Consider the following 10,761-nt stretch of genomic DNA (forward strand, 5'->3'; position numbering starts at 1 on the left):
TTGAACTTTGACCAATCAGGCACAGTGTGTATGTAGCACTAAGCTGTATCAAATTCCCCGTGCCGACCACATTTCTTCCGCAGATGAAGCTCAAGCCTCTAAACTTGTCTGCTGTGTGGATTTTAGTTGTCAGACTTGGACTGTCTTTACAAATTATGCTCTAAGACCGCTCTTTCTGGATTCTGTCAGCCTGCCAAGTTGAAGAGTCGTTCCTGCCACTCCGAACCAAGACTTATTGCCTGCTTCTTCAGCCTTCAACCTTCAGTAAAATCAATAGCTTTCCTCCAGGGTTCTTCATGCTTTAGGTTGTCCATCAAGAATCTCCACAGTGTGAAGTGAGGAGAGCCAAAACAGAATGAAGAAGGACCTCGGTTCTGCACCAGGGGCCAGAGACAGTTGTGTAAGTGATGATGGCTGTCTATGGTTAACCTGTTGAAGCAGAGGTATGGGACAGGTGTTCACAAACATTCACACAGGGATGGAAAAAGTTTGTTGCCTTCAACAGATTCAGTTCTTTTTTTCCCTAGAAAAAAAAAGAAAAAAACCTCTGACACAAGATTCCACCAAACAGACTGTAGAACAACAGAATCCTTTAGGACCCACTCCAATAAAAATCCTGTTTTAGTGTTTTTAACATGTTCTTTTAATGATGATGGCAGACATATATGAAGAAAATTAAGCTTAAAATTGTGATTCTTTATTCAAGTTATTATGGATCACATTTGATTTACACTGGTCCCTCTGCAGTGTGTCTCCCTTTCTATCGTATGGGGAGTTCGTCTCACAACGTCAGTTCACATTGTCTTTGTTGCACCTGGCAACAGAGACAAGAAACTGAAATTTTAAAAAATAAAGAATATTTTACTTCTCGTGCCCCCTCCCTTCTCAGTGAATCCTTGTAATACTCAGTGCTTAATTTGTGTCATAAATGATGTTGCGTTTTTGTACTTTCAAAATTAACTTTTGTTATCTTTGGTGAAAACAGATGCTGGTGTTATGAGTGGTGTTAATGTGCAACATTGCATGGACATATTACCTTTAGAATAAAATAGCATGTTATAAATGTAACTTTTGAATGTACAACATAAGTTGTGGAGGGACAAACATCAGATAGAAAGATAACAGGGGTGATGAAAATTTGCAAAATAATTAAAGAATGTTCTATTTGTTGTGTTAATGCAACAACAATGCACCACAAATGGATCATTGGCGATCAGGCTTTAGAAGTAGACAAACAAAAAGCTGTTTGAAAAAGCTTTGAGGTGTGACATTAAAAGTACAGTTGACAGGCTACAAGCTTTTCGCTCCACTCAAATCCAATGTATCCACTTGCAGTCAAATAGATCCATGTACATCTTCGTTTTCCGTGTCTGAGATGGCGTCTCCTTCTAAACTGTTCGACTGGATAGCTCCAATATTGCTCCCCATTTTTGTTGCACTGGTAATTCTAGCTGTTAGTTAGAACATATAAACAGCTCTTAATTATGGGTGGTGGGAAGGGGGGCGGGGTTGCTCTGCACCTGCAGTCCCATCCACTACTGAGACAAATTTAACTATTGCTGCTCTGCAGAAACTCTGTCCTAGAAAATGACACAGATTCTTTGATTTTAGCTAAAACTGCAAAACCATAATCAAAAAACCCACGGGGAACGCTTAGATCAAAAGATGATCGGAGTGGAACTTTTAAGTAACACTCCCAACTCAGCTTAGATGGAGCCGTGGCTGCAACTTACCCAGGACCTGCTGCCAATAGGTGAGGGTACAGACCTCAACATCATTCTACTAAACCAGCAGGGATCTTTTTTGGAGAATAAACAAACAGGAATGCAGTGGGAAGCTATGGTATTTGGGGCATTTCCAAAACACTTTGACAAGTGCAGTCTGGAAATAAAACCCTCCAGAGATCCTCAGCTATGTGGCTTTTATTCGTGCCATTATTTGAAGGGCTAAATGAGGATCACAGTGCATGTGTTTTACTGGAAATGGAGAAGGATGGTTCTGATCCTCTCCTTGTTTAAAGCAAATGACGTCTTTCCATCGCACAGCGTCATAAATCATGCCGCATTATGAGCGGCCTCCAAACCTTTTTCTCATTCTCTTCGTGTTCCTCCAGTTTCCTCCCTGCCTGGCTTTCAAGTAGAAACTCTGTTGCCATAGTGATCTCAATCGCCGTTATTGCTTCAGCGTGATTAGGAGAACCTGCTCCGAGTGAGAGAGATGTATTATGTTTACATTCCTGAACATTCACAGAGGACATATGGGTGTCATGTCTGCTCCTGTCCCTGTGAATGCAGCTTTGCCCGTCATACGGTTAACAGCGCGGCGGGCGGGATTCATACGTTCATCTCTCCTGTGAGCCATTAAGACATAACACCTTGTGAGGTGTCTCTACATACTGCTGTCTGGGCAGAACTCCAGACTCTGCAGTGTGGCTGATCTTACTGCAAATCAAAAGCAAATAATAATGTAGAGTTCATGGAAAGTTGAAAATCTTATGCTTTGAATTCATAATCCTTTGAATACATATCATAAAATTGACATTGACAGAACAAACAAACAAAAGAGGGATCAATGCAGAGGTATACCCGTACCTGCTGGTTTGTTTTGGCCAGCATGTACCTGACGCACCTGCAGAAATACACCGAACGTCAGTCGTGTGTGGGAGGGGCTGAGTCACCAGTATCAACAACATTTTGAGGCAAACAAAAGCATTAAAAGCTTCTTTCTGCAAAACGTCAATTTAACCGGAGCGCCACTGATTATGTTCTTTCATTTTTAAAGAATCATCATTCGAGCAGATTCTGAAGGTGAAAAACCACTTTTCTCCTTCAGAATCTACTGGAATGATGTTGTGATAACGGTTGAAAAGTTACAGTATGTTAAAAATTTTGTGCTTAAGTGTCACTGCAGATGTCTCAGGTGTTAAAGGGTTAAATGTTTTATTAAAAAATGATGATAAAATAGCAATTTTCTTTTTTTTTTTTTACACAAATGAACCAACATTTTTAGTGTGAGAATATTTACAGATGTACAAAGTGTAGATCTGAGATACGTCAAGAAAGTTTGCTGCAAAAAGAAAGAAAAGTTGGTTGGCGGCATATTAAAATTGGATAGTAAAGCACTGATGAGTGGGAACTCTTATACTACGTTGTCACTTTCCTGGGCAATATGTGTTCAAGTGACCTGTGAACTGTTGAATCATAACAGTTAACTGCTGTCATTACTGTGATAAAATAGAAAAATCATAAAAAAACTGAATTTCACTGGAGAGTCTGCTGTTTACAGGGAAAAGCTTTACAGTGTATCTTCGTAATAACGGTTAAATCCTGGCAGTTTTTTACTATAAAAATGAACGTCTGTCTTTGTTAGTTTTGTAGACATTGTTTTTCTTATGGGATAATTTTGATGTTCCTGCTATAAAATTAAAATATTTTCAACAAAAATTGTAATATATGACAATAGCAATTATTTGAATTATAATATGACAAAAAAAAATACTGCAGTATATTTTTACGGTAAAATTCTGTCAATCTTAGCAGCCAGTTTTTACCGTTTGTATTCTTTTAATGGTAAACACATTTCAATTAACAGTAAAAATTGGGAATATTAACCAAAAATAACTCTAAAAGAAAAAGCACAATTTGTTTATTGTATTATTGTTTAAAGAAACTTATTTTTTCTGGGAAATTTTCAGCAACCACAACTGCCAGTTTTTTCCCTGTAAAATATTTAATTGTTTTTTTTCCAGTGCATAAGGGTTTCAAACTTTTTACTTTCACATGTAGTTCATTGGATCATTTTTGGGCTAAATGCGTACACAAAAACACACGGCCTTTGAACACACATTGTAAGTCAAACCAGGTGGAACTTTGACCAATCAAGGATTTGATGGTGATGATTGAATGCCGTCCCTATTAATTCCGTTAAGTGCCGACTGTTTGAAAATTGATCACGGAGCAGAAATGGATGATAACGGTTTGTGCCTGGTCGGAATGATCTGACATCAAGTCTTTCACATCAGAATAGAGCTGTGAAAGAAAACAAATGGAGCAAGATTTTGTGAGCTTGGTAGACATTTTGCACCAAATTTCTTCCAAATAGGTGACGGACATGCACGAGTAAACAGAAGTCCCTACCTGCTTGACCAGTGTGAACATCATCTGCTGTACGGACACATCGTTCATGTAAACTTGCTAAACTTGGGTTCTTTAACATGCATCACATGCTCGGTGTGTAGCTACAATCCCACGTGACTATTAGCAGCTGTATTAGTGTCAGTGTTCAAAAGTCCAGCCTATGAATGTCATACATAAAGTTTAATATTAGTCATTGGATACCATTGTTTCAAACAGCTAAACTTTCCATTAATACACAAACAGAGCCTGCTTTTTCTGCAAGACTCTTCCAATAGAGGCTTCACATGCTTAAATAAAACAATTACTCCGTTTTATCTAAGTGTTTTTTCCATTTTCATGGATGTGTGTGACCTATAGATCGGTTCCGGTGAGTGAAAAGCCTGAGATTGATCCAAATCTCAGTAGGACTTCTATCTCTGTCCTGCTCTTTGAGAAGAGACTTTTCTTTCTCTTTGTCTCCATACCTGGAAGAAGTGAAGACAACGCTGTGACTTTTTTTGCTTCACAAACTGACGCATCATGACACCCACCATAGCCCTATTTCCACCCCAGCATCCCTTTTTACCCCCGAGCCTCCACCAGCTCTCCACATCCCCCCTTGCGCCGAAATGGGCCAGTTTCCATGGCAACGCTATGCAGGAGCATATTATTCCCCACTCAGACTTCAAAAAATGATCAATTAGGAATGACGTCATTACATCAAGAGGAGCACTGATTGTTTCAGAGGAGTGTGCGGTTATTTACGACAAAATATTCGGATCCGAGTGTGTACCGCGGAGGAAAAGGTGAGCCAGGATTGATTCTGTTTAGCATCTCCGGGTTGGAAGATAAAGGCAGACTTGAGGTGCTTGAGTCACTGCTGCACTCTGTGTGGGAGGGTTGGATGGCAGCAGTATGAGGAGTAAGAGGAGAATGAAATTCACAGATTTCAGCTTGAAGCTTGGATGGACAAAAACACAGATGCTGCATTTTTAGGGGAGTTTGGTCCGGAGCGCTCTGCAGGATTCCAGTGGAAAACGAAAAGATGCATCAAACACATCAGACCTCGCCCTGTCTTTTCTGCTGCAGTGAAAATTGATGAAATAATCCAGCTTCTACAAACCAGCCGGAAATCTCCCAAAATATCTCCTCCTAACCTCTAACAGAAGGGCAACGGGGCGTCATTTCCCTCCTACAGCACTAACAGGTTTCTTAGTAGTCCAACATTTATTCTTGCTTGTACATCAATTGTGAGTGTTGCCCACGCATCAGCTGCTAAAAATATGAGTTTCAGGTTCCTGAAAGCTCTGTGAACTCCACAGTACGTTGACTGAAAGAACAAGTCGGGTTAATGGAGGTGTAGTTCCTTGGAGTCCCAGCTGAAACCCTCATTGGCCATCTGGGACATCACCGGAAGGGATGAACACACACAAATCTCTCATGTTGTGACTGTGCAGAACTCTTTAATCTGCAAATTTACAAACCTATTTTGCTTAATAGCTCCACAAAGCCGTCTATGTTTATTATAATAGCATTTCATTGATGGATTGTTGGATGTGGTTGTAAAACAGAGCAACATGGGATACAATTTCTGCCAGATGAAAGCCACAGCATCCACGTGTTCATGAAGACAGGGATGGAAAGATGGGAGGAGCTTCTAGACTTCAACACTTTTTTGTATTAATTTGATGCTGCAGGGATACTAACTACTACGAGTGAGACCATCTACTAGTGCCCTGGATATTTTTAAAACAATTTGGACACCATGCTGTCTACTTTTTCTTTAAAACATCAAAAACTCAAAGTCTACAAACAAAAAGAGACTTTTACAGCAAATTATTGCTAAAACATTTGAAGCATTGGTTTTGTTTCAATGTTAGTCACATAATCCAGCTGGCTGTGGCGATAAGGATCTCCTGGAAGTGTTGCAGCAGATTTGAAGAAGCCTTAAACGGAAACCATCAAGTTAATGTGTCATTAGGACAATAGAACAGAGCCGTTTATCAGTATGCTCAACCTCTTCAAGTCACTTCCTGCGATGCTGCTGCACCAACAGGTGACTGTAGATGTGATTCAGTAAATGTGACTTCTGACAGTACGAACAATTCTGCAGCAAACACTGAATACATTTCTTCACGCATTCCTTCATTTCCAAATACAAAACAAACTCTTCAGAGTTTGAATGCTACTTTGCAAATTAGCGACATGTGGCATGAAGGGGTTAAACTTTCTTTTTCCTAAAAATGTCCAAGAATCAGTGGCGGATTTTGCAGTTTGGGGGCCACAGGCGAACAACATCACGGAGCCCTTTGCAACATTGCATGAATTTGTATTTATTTTTTGAATTAAGGCAAATAACTTCATAACCGGTCCACATTTAGACAGAATGTCAACAATCCAAATGTTTTGATGAGTATTTTAAAACTGCAATTACACCTTAATGTTAAAGAAATAAATTGTATATACATTATTTTTTCTTGGAAAAAAACATTAAATTTATTGAATGTGCTGATTTGTTAACCACCTTGGAGGATGAAACACTTCCACATTATCCATTTTTTTTACCATTTCAGTAATTTGGGGTAATTTTATGATAGAATTAAATAATTATGGGCGTAAATTTTATTTTAGACTTTTTTATTAAGTGTTCAGTCCTAGAGTGTTGGGGAGAACACTCTAGGGACATACCTCTGGCAACCATTAGACAAAGGCTGACTCTTAATGGTAAGTCTGTCCCTACTAAGAATAAGTCATCAACACCTTTTGAATAGTTTTGTGTATTAACTTAAGATTTTGTACATATTAGGCAGGTGTCTCGCAATAAATAGAGTGGATTTCTTGCACCATGGTGCTGCATATTTTTTTGTTTGCCTGGGATACTTTGTGTAGCACTGTAAAATAAGTAAAAATAAGTTAAAAAATATTAAAATGTGATTTTTTTTTCTTTAAATAAGCTACAAATAAATCTAGCAATTGGGTAGGAAAAATGGCCTTACCAAGAATTCTTATTTTAAGAAAAATTTACAGTCACAAAGAGATAATTTCTTCAATGAAGATTGTTTTGCAGAGTGGAACATATGAGACCAGTTAACTAAACTGGCTACATTGCTATGCCCCACGCTGCAAAAACTGAGTCGTAACAAAGTCTCTTATTTTCTGTCTTGCAAGAAAAATAATCATTAAGATAACTTTCAATTATATATATGTAGATGGATAAATAGATATAGATATTCATTCATATCAGCAAAAACACATCTTAGAAACCAGATTTTTTTTCTTACAATAACAATTTCTGGTAAGCAGTGGCTGTATACCTCACATAAACCAGGATTTGCTTTGCTGAGGATGTGATGAGTTTAATCTAGTGTGAGTTTTTAGGGACGATCCTTACGCTGCTGCCTAACTATGTAGTCTCAAGGGTCCCAAGTTCGGGTTTTCCTCATCCCCAGCCCAGATAAGTTGTGTCTGGAAGAGCACCTGGCATCCAAATCTCTGCCAAACCAAATGTGTAAATCAGTGAAGACTTGATTCTCTGTGGTGACCCATATGTAACCAGTCTACACCTGTTCTGTGTCTGCTCCATATTTACAGTAGATGGTTAAAACCCTATAACTAACAAATCTGGTCTGTGGTCAACGGCTACATCAACAGATTAAGTCATCATGGTATGAAACTTGTTCATTCCTTCTGTAATACATCAACAGATCTGGATCAAATCTACTGTATTAGAAGAAATCAACCAAGTAATCTGAAGGAGAAAGAAGGTTGGACTCTGTGGACACTTGTGCGATGTTATGTGGGTCAGCAGATCTAAACAAGTTCCAAAGAACTCTACATATGTGACATTTTATGTCACTTTTGATTATTTTTTTATTTATTATTATTATTATTTTTAGTAAAGGTCTCTGATTTGGTCAATTTTTAACCCTTATTTTGTGTTTGGATCAAAATTGACCCGTTTTCAAATGTGAGAATTTGTCAATTTTGACCCAAACACAATATAAGGGTTAAAGACATTTCTAGAAAAAAAATAAAGTCAGCTTCCATCCTGTTGAGAATGTCTATGATCTGGACCAGAGAAGACTGGCTTTAAATGGTCCCTATTCATCAGAATCAAAGGAAACAACCACCTACTCCAGTTTGATTAAGATTGTGATGGTCCCAGGACCTCTCACACCCCACCCCAGCAGTCCATGTTGAATCTGGATTATTTACCTATCCATCTATCAAGCCGGATTGGATTTGTGCGCATTGTCAGCGCGCATGAGTGTGGATGGGAGAAAGGCAGCCAGCGGGAGAGGGGGGCTTAGTTGAAATGCGCAGCGCATTCTTGTGTGGAGGGCGAAGCGATCAGGCATCCGCAGGGCGGCGAGCCATCGCAGCTCAACTCTTCCTCACGCAGGACGCACGTCCGCCTCAGCGTCGACATCGATCCCGCTGCTTTCTTTACAATTATCAGGAAAAAACAACAGCTTCTCTGCTGGGAATTGCGCGGACGGAACCCGCGGGGAATTGCGCGCACACTGCCGCAGAACCGGAGTTTCTCTTGGAGGATTTGAGGACAATGGTAAGATTTTGGAAGAGTGCATGAATGAAAAAGGCTTCATCTCGAACCGTTTTGCACGGAGGGGTAGAAGAATGTGCAGATCTTGTCAGTGAGGAGCCGCCTCTTCATCATCAGCGGCTGCGCCCTGCTCGGTTCCTCACCCCTATAGTCTGTAGATCAATGCAAAAACAGAAGAAATTATATCAACTTTAACACTTTACATTCATTTCTGTTTCAATTTTGATTAAAATCAATTAAGTTCTCATTTGTCGCCCAAAAAATCAATTAATCTCAATTGCCTTTGATTGATGTTTGGTCAAATCCAGGCCCTTGGGGTGAGGTGCGTGACCTTGCACGCATCCTGCTGTCACTGAATCACAACTGCTGCTCTTCTCTGCCTCACACAGCCATGAAAAACCCTCTCAGCCAGAGCCACCTCATCATCCTCCTCTCCTCTGTCCGTTCTGTCAGCGCCTCATGCTCATAAATATTTAGATGAAGAAAACAAAAAGTGAGTGTGGGTGTATTCCAGCATCTTTGTGATCCCTCTAGTTTGATAAATTAAAAAAAAGCTGCTATTTGTTTAAATTACTGAGTGCTCAGCTGCCTCATTCAGACCCGGGTGATGAATGAGTCCTGCATCCGCTCCATGCATCCTCACTCAAGGCTGAACAGGTGCTATAGGATGCCAAAAAGGGAAAGAGAAAACAGCGCAGACGTCTTTGGGTGGACTGCTGAATGTGTGCAAACAGTTTGTGCTTCAGCACTAACACTGTAACATGTGCCGACTCCTGCTTTATTTGTTTAAATTAGCAGTTCACATCTGGTCCAGGGCATTCGTTAAGCTGCAGAATCTTGTTTATGCTGGCCTGACGTGGAAGACAAACACACGACAACAATGAAGCGTTTGGTGGGAGTAACTGCGTGTTGCACAGCTGTGGATGAAGAGCTTCCATTTGTCTCCCAGATCCTGAGTGATCCATTGGTCTTGTGTTGGCTGCAGATGAGACAGACAGTGAAGGAGGAGGCGAGGATGTCAGACGTCAGAGCTAGTCACTGCAAAGAAAAAAAATACTTTGTAACACACCCAGGATTGTGCATGAGGATCGTTCAGTCATATCAATGAGACTTAGATGATGCAAAAAGCTGCAAGGCACAGATAGAACAAGTTTTATCTTTAAGCTGCACATTTGAGGCATTTAAGAAAAAGAAGTAATTAAAACCCCTTCCTGCCTATTTATGCAAAAATGAATCATACCACTTTTTATCCAAACTTGCCTTAATATACAAAAAAGAAAAAAACATAAAGCCTTGTTCCTACTGAGCGGTACTGTCTGGTCCAGTATTTTGAGCATTTCAATTATAAAGGGGACCCATTAACTATCCCTTGTGCTATCTTATTTTGCTATCTGATTTTGTGTTTGCCATGGACACCAGTGAAAATCAAAAACCATTGAAAAAAAACGTTCAGCTCACTCCGGACCAAACCATAGCATTTTTGGGCCCCGTTGGTTGTAGGTTCATAGAAAAATGGAACGGACCGGTTAGCATGGAGGTACTGTTGAAACCTGGTGATTGGTGGAAGGTTATAACGATAAAAGAAAGCGGCTGTATTCCTTTTCGCCGCCTCAATCCTCTCTCAAACAACAATAAATGCTTAGAACATTTCCATAGCTGGAAATAATTTCAGACGTCATGGGGTTAAAATAAAAGAAAAAAGGAAACCGTATCATGACAGCAAACTGTGTTGATTAAAACAATCCCCATCTTCTCCAAATGACCCATCTATAACGTCTGCCATGTAGCAACAACGTTTTAGGTTATTGATTCTGCGATTGATACTCCTCAAACACTTTTTCTCAAAACAATTTTTGGCTTATTTGTATTGGGATTTTATATTAAGGCTACTTTCTAGAGCAATATAATTTTTTGTAGTTATAGTGGTTTTATTTTAACCCAATTTATGTTTTTTTTTTCTTGAGTTACTCCTTTTTTTAACTTTGGTGTTTGGTTAAAACACCCCAAACTGTGGAGTTTTTAGTGTGTGGGGGGGCTCTCAGACAGACTGGAGTTCACACACTCACCCAAGAATCACCCATG

General features: G+C 39.7%; 1 protein-coding gene across 2 annotated transcripts in view; it reads left to right on the top strand.

Annotated features, from left to right (window-relative positions):
* Window positions 1–8,351: 8,351 nt before the first annotated feature.
* LOC112150324 (pituitary adenylate cyclase-activating polypeptide type I receptor) overlaps window positions 8,352–10,761 on the top strand; it is a 29,460-nt gene continuing 27,050 nt past the window's right edge. The window contains exon 1 of one of the 2 annotated variants that reach the window (XM_024278532.2): window positions 8,352–8,682. The gene's annotated coding sequence lies outside the window, so the exon portion shown is untranslated. The remainder of the gene's footprint in view (window positions 8,683–10,761) is intronic. The other variant, XM_024278533.2, reaches the window with a different exon arrangement.

This window comes from Oryzias melastigma, linkage group LG4, assembly GCF_002922805.2.
Source record: "Oryzias melastigma strain HK-1 linkage group LG4, ASM292280v2, whole genome shotgun sequence".
Taxonomy (NCBI): domain Eukaryota; kingdom Metazoa; phylum Chordata; class Actinopteri; order Beloniformes; family Adrianichthyidae; genus Oryzias; species Oryzias melastigma.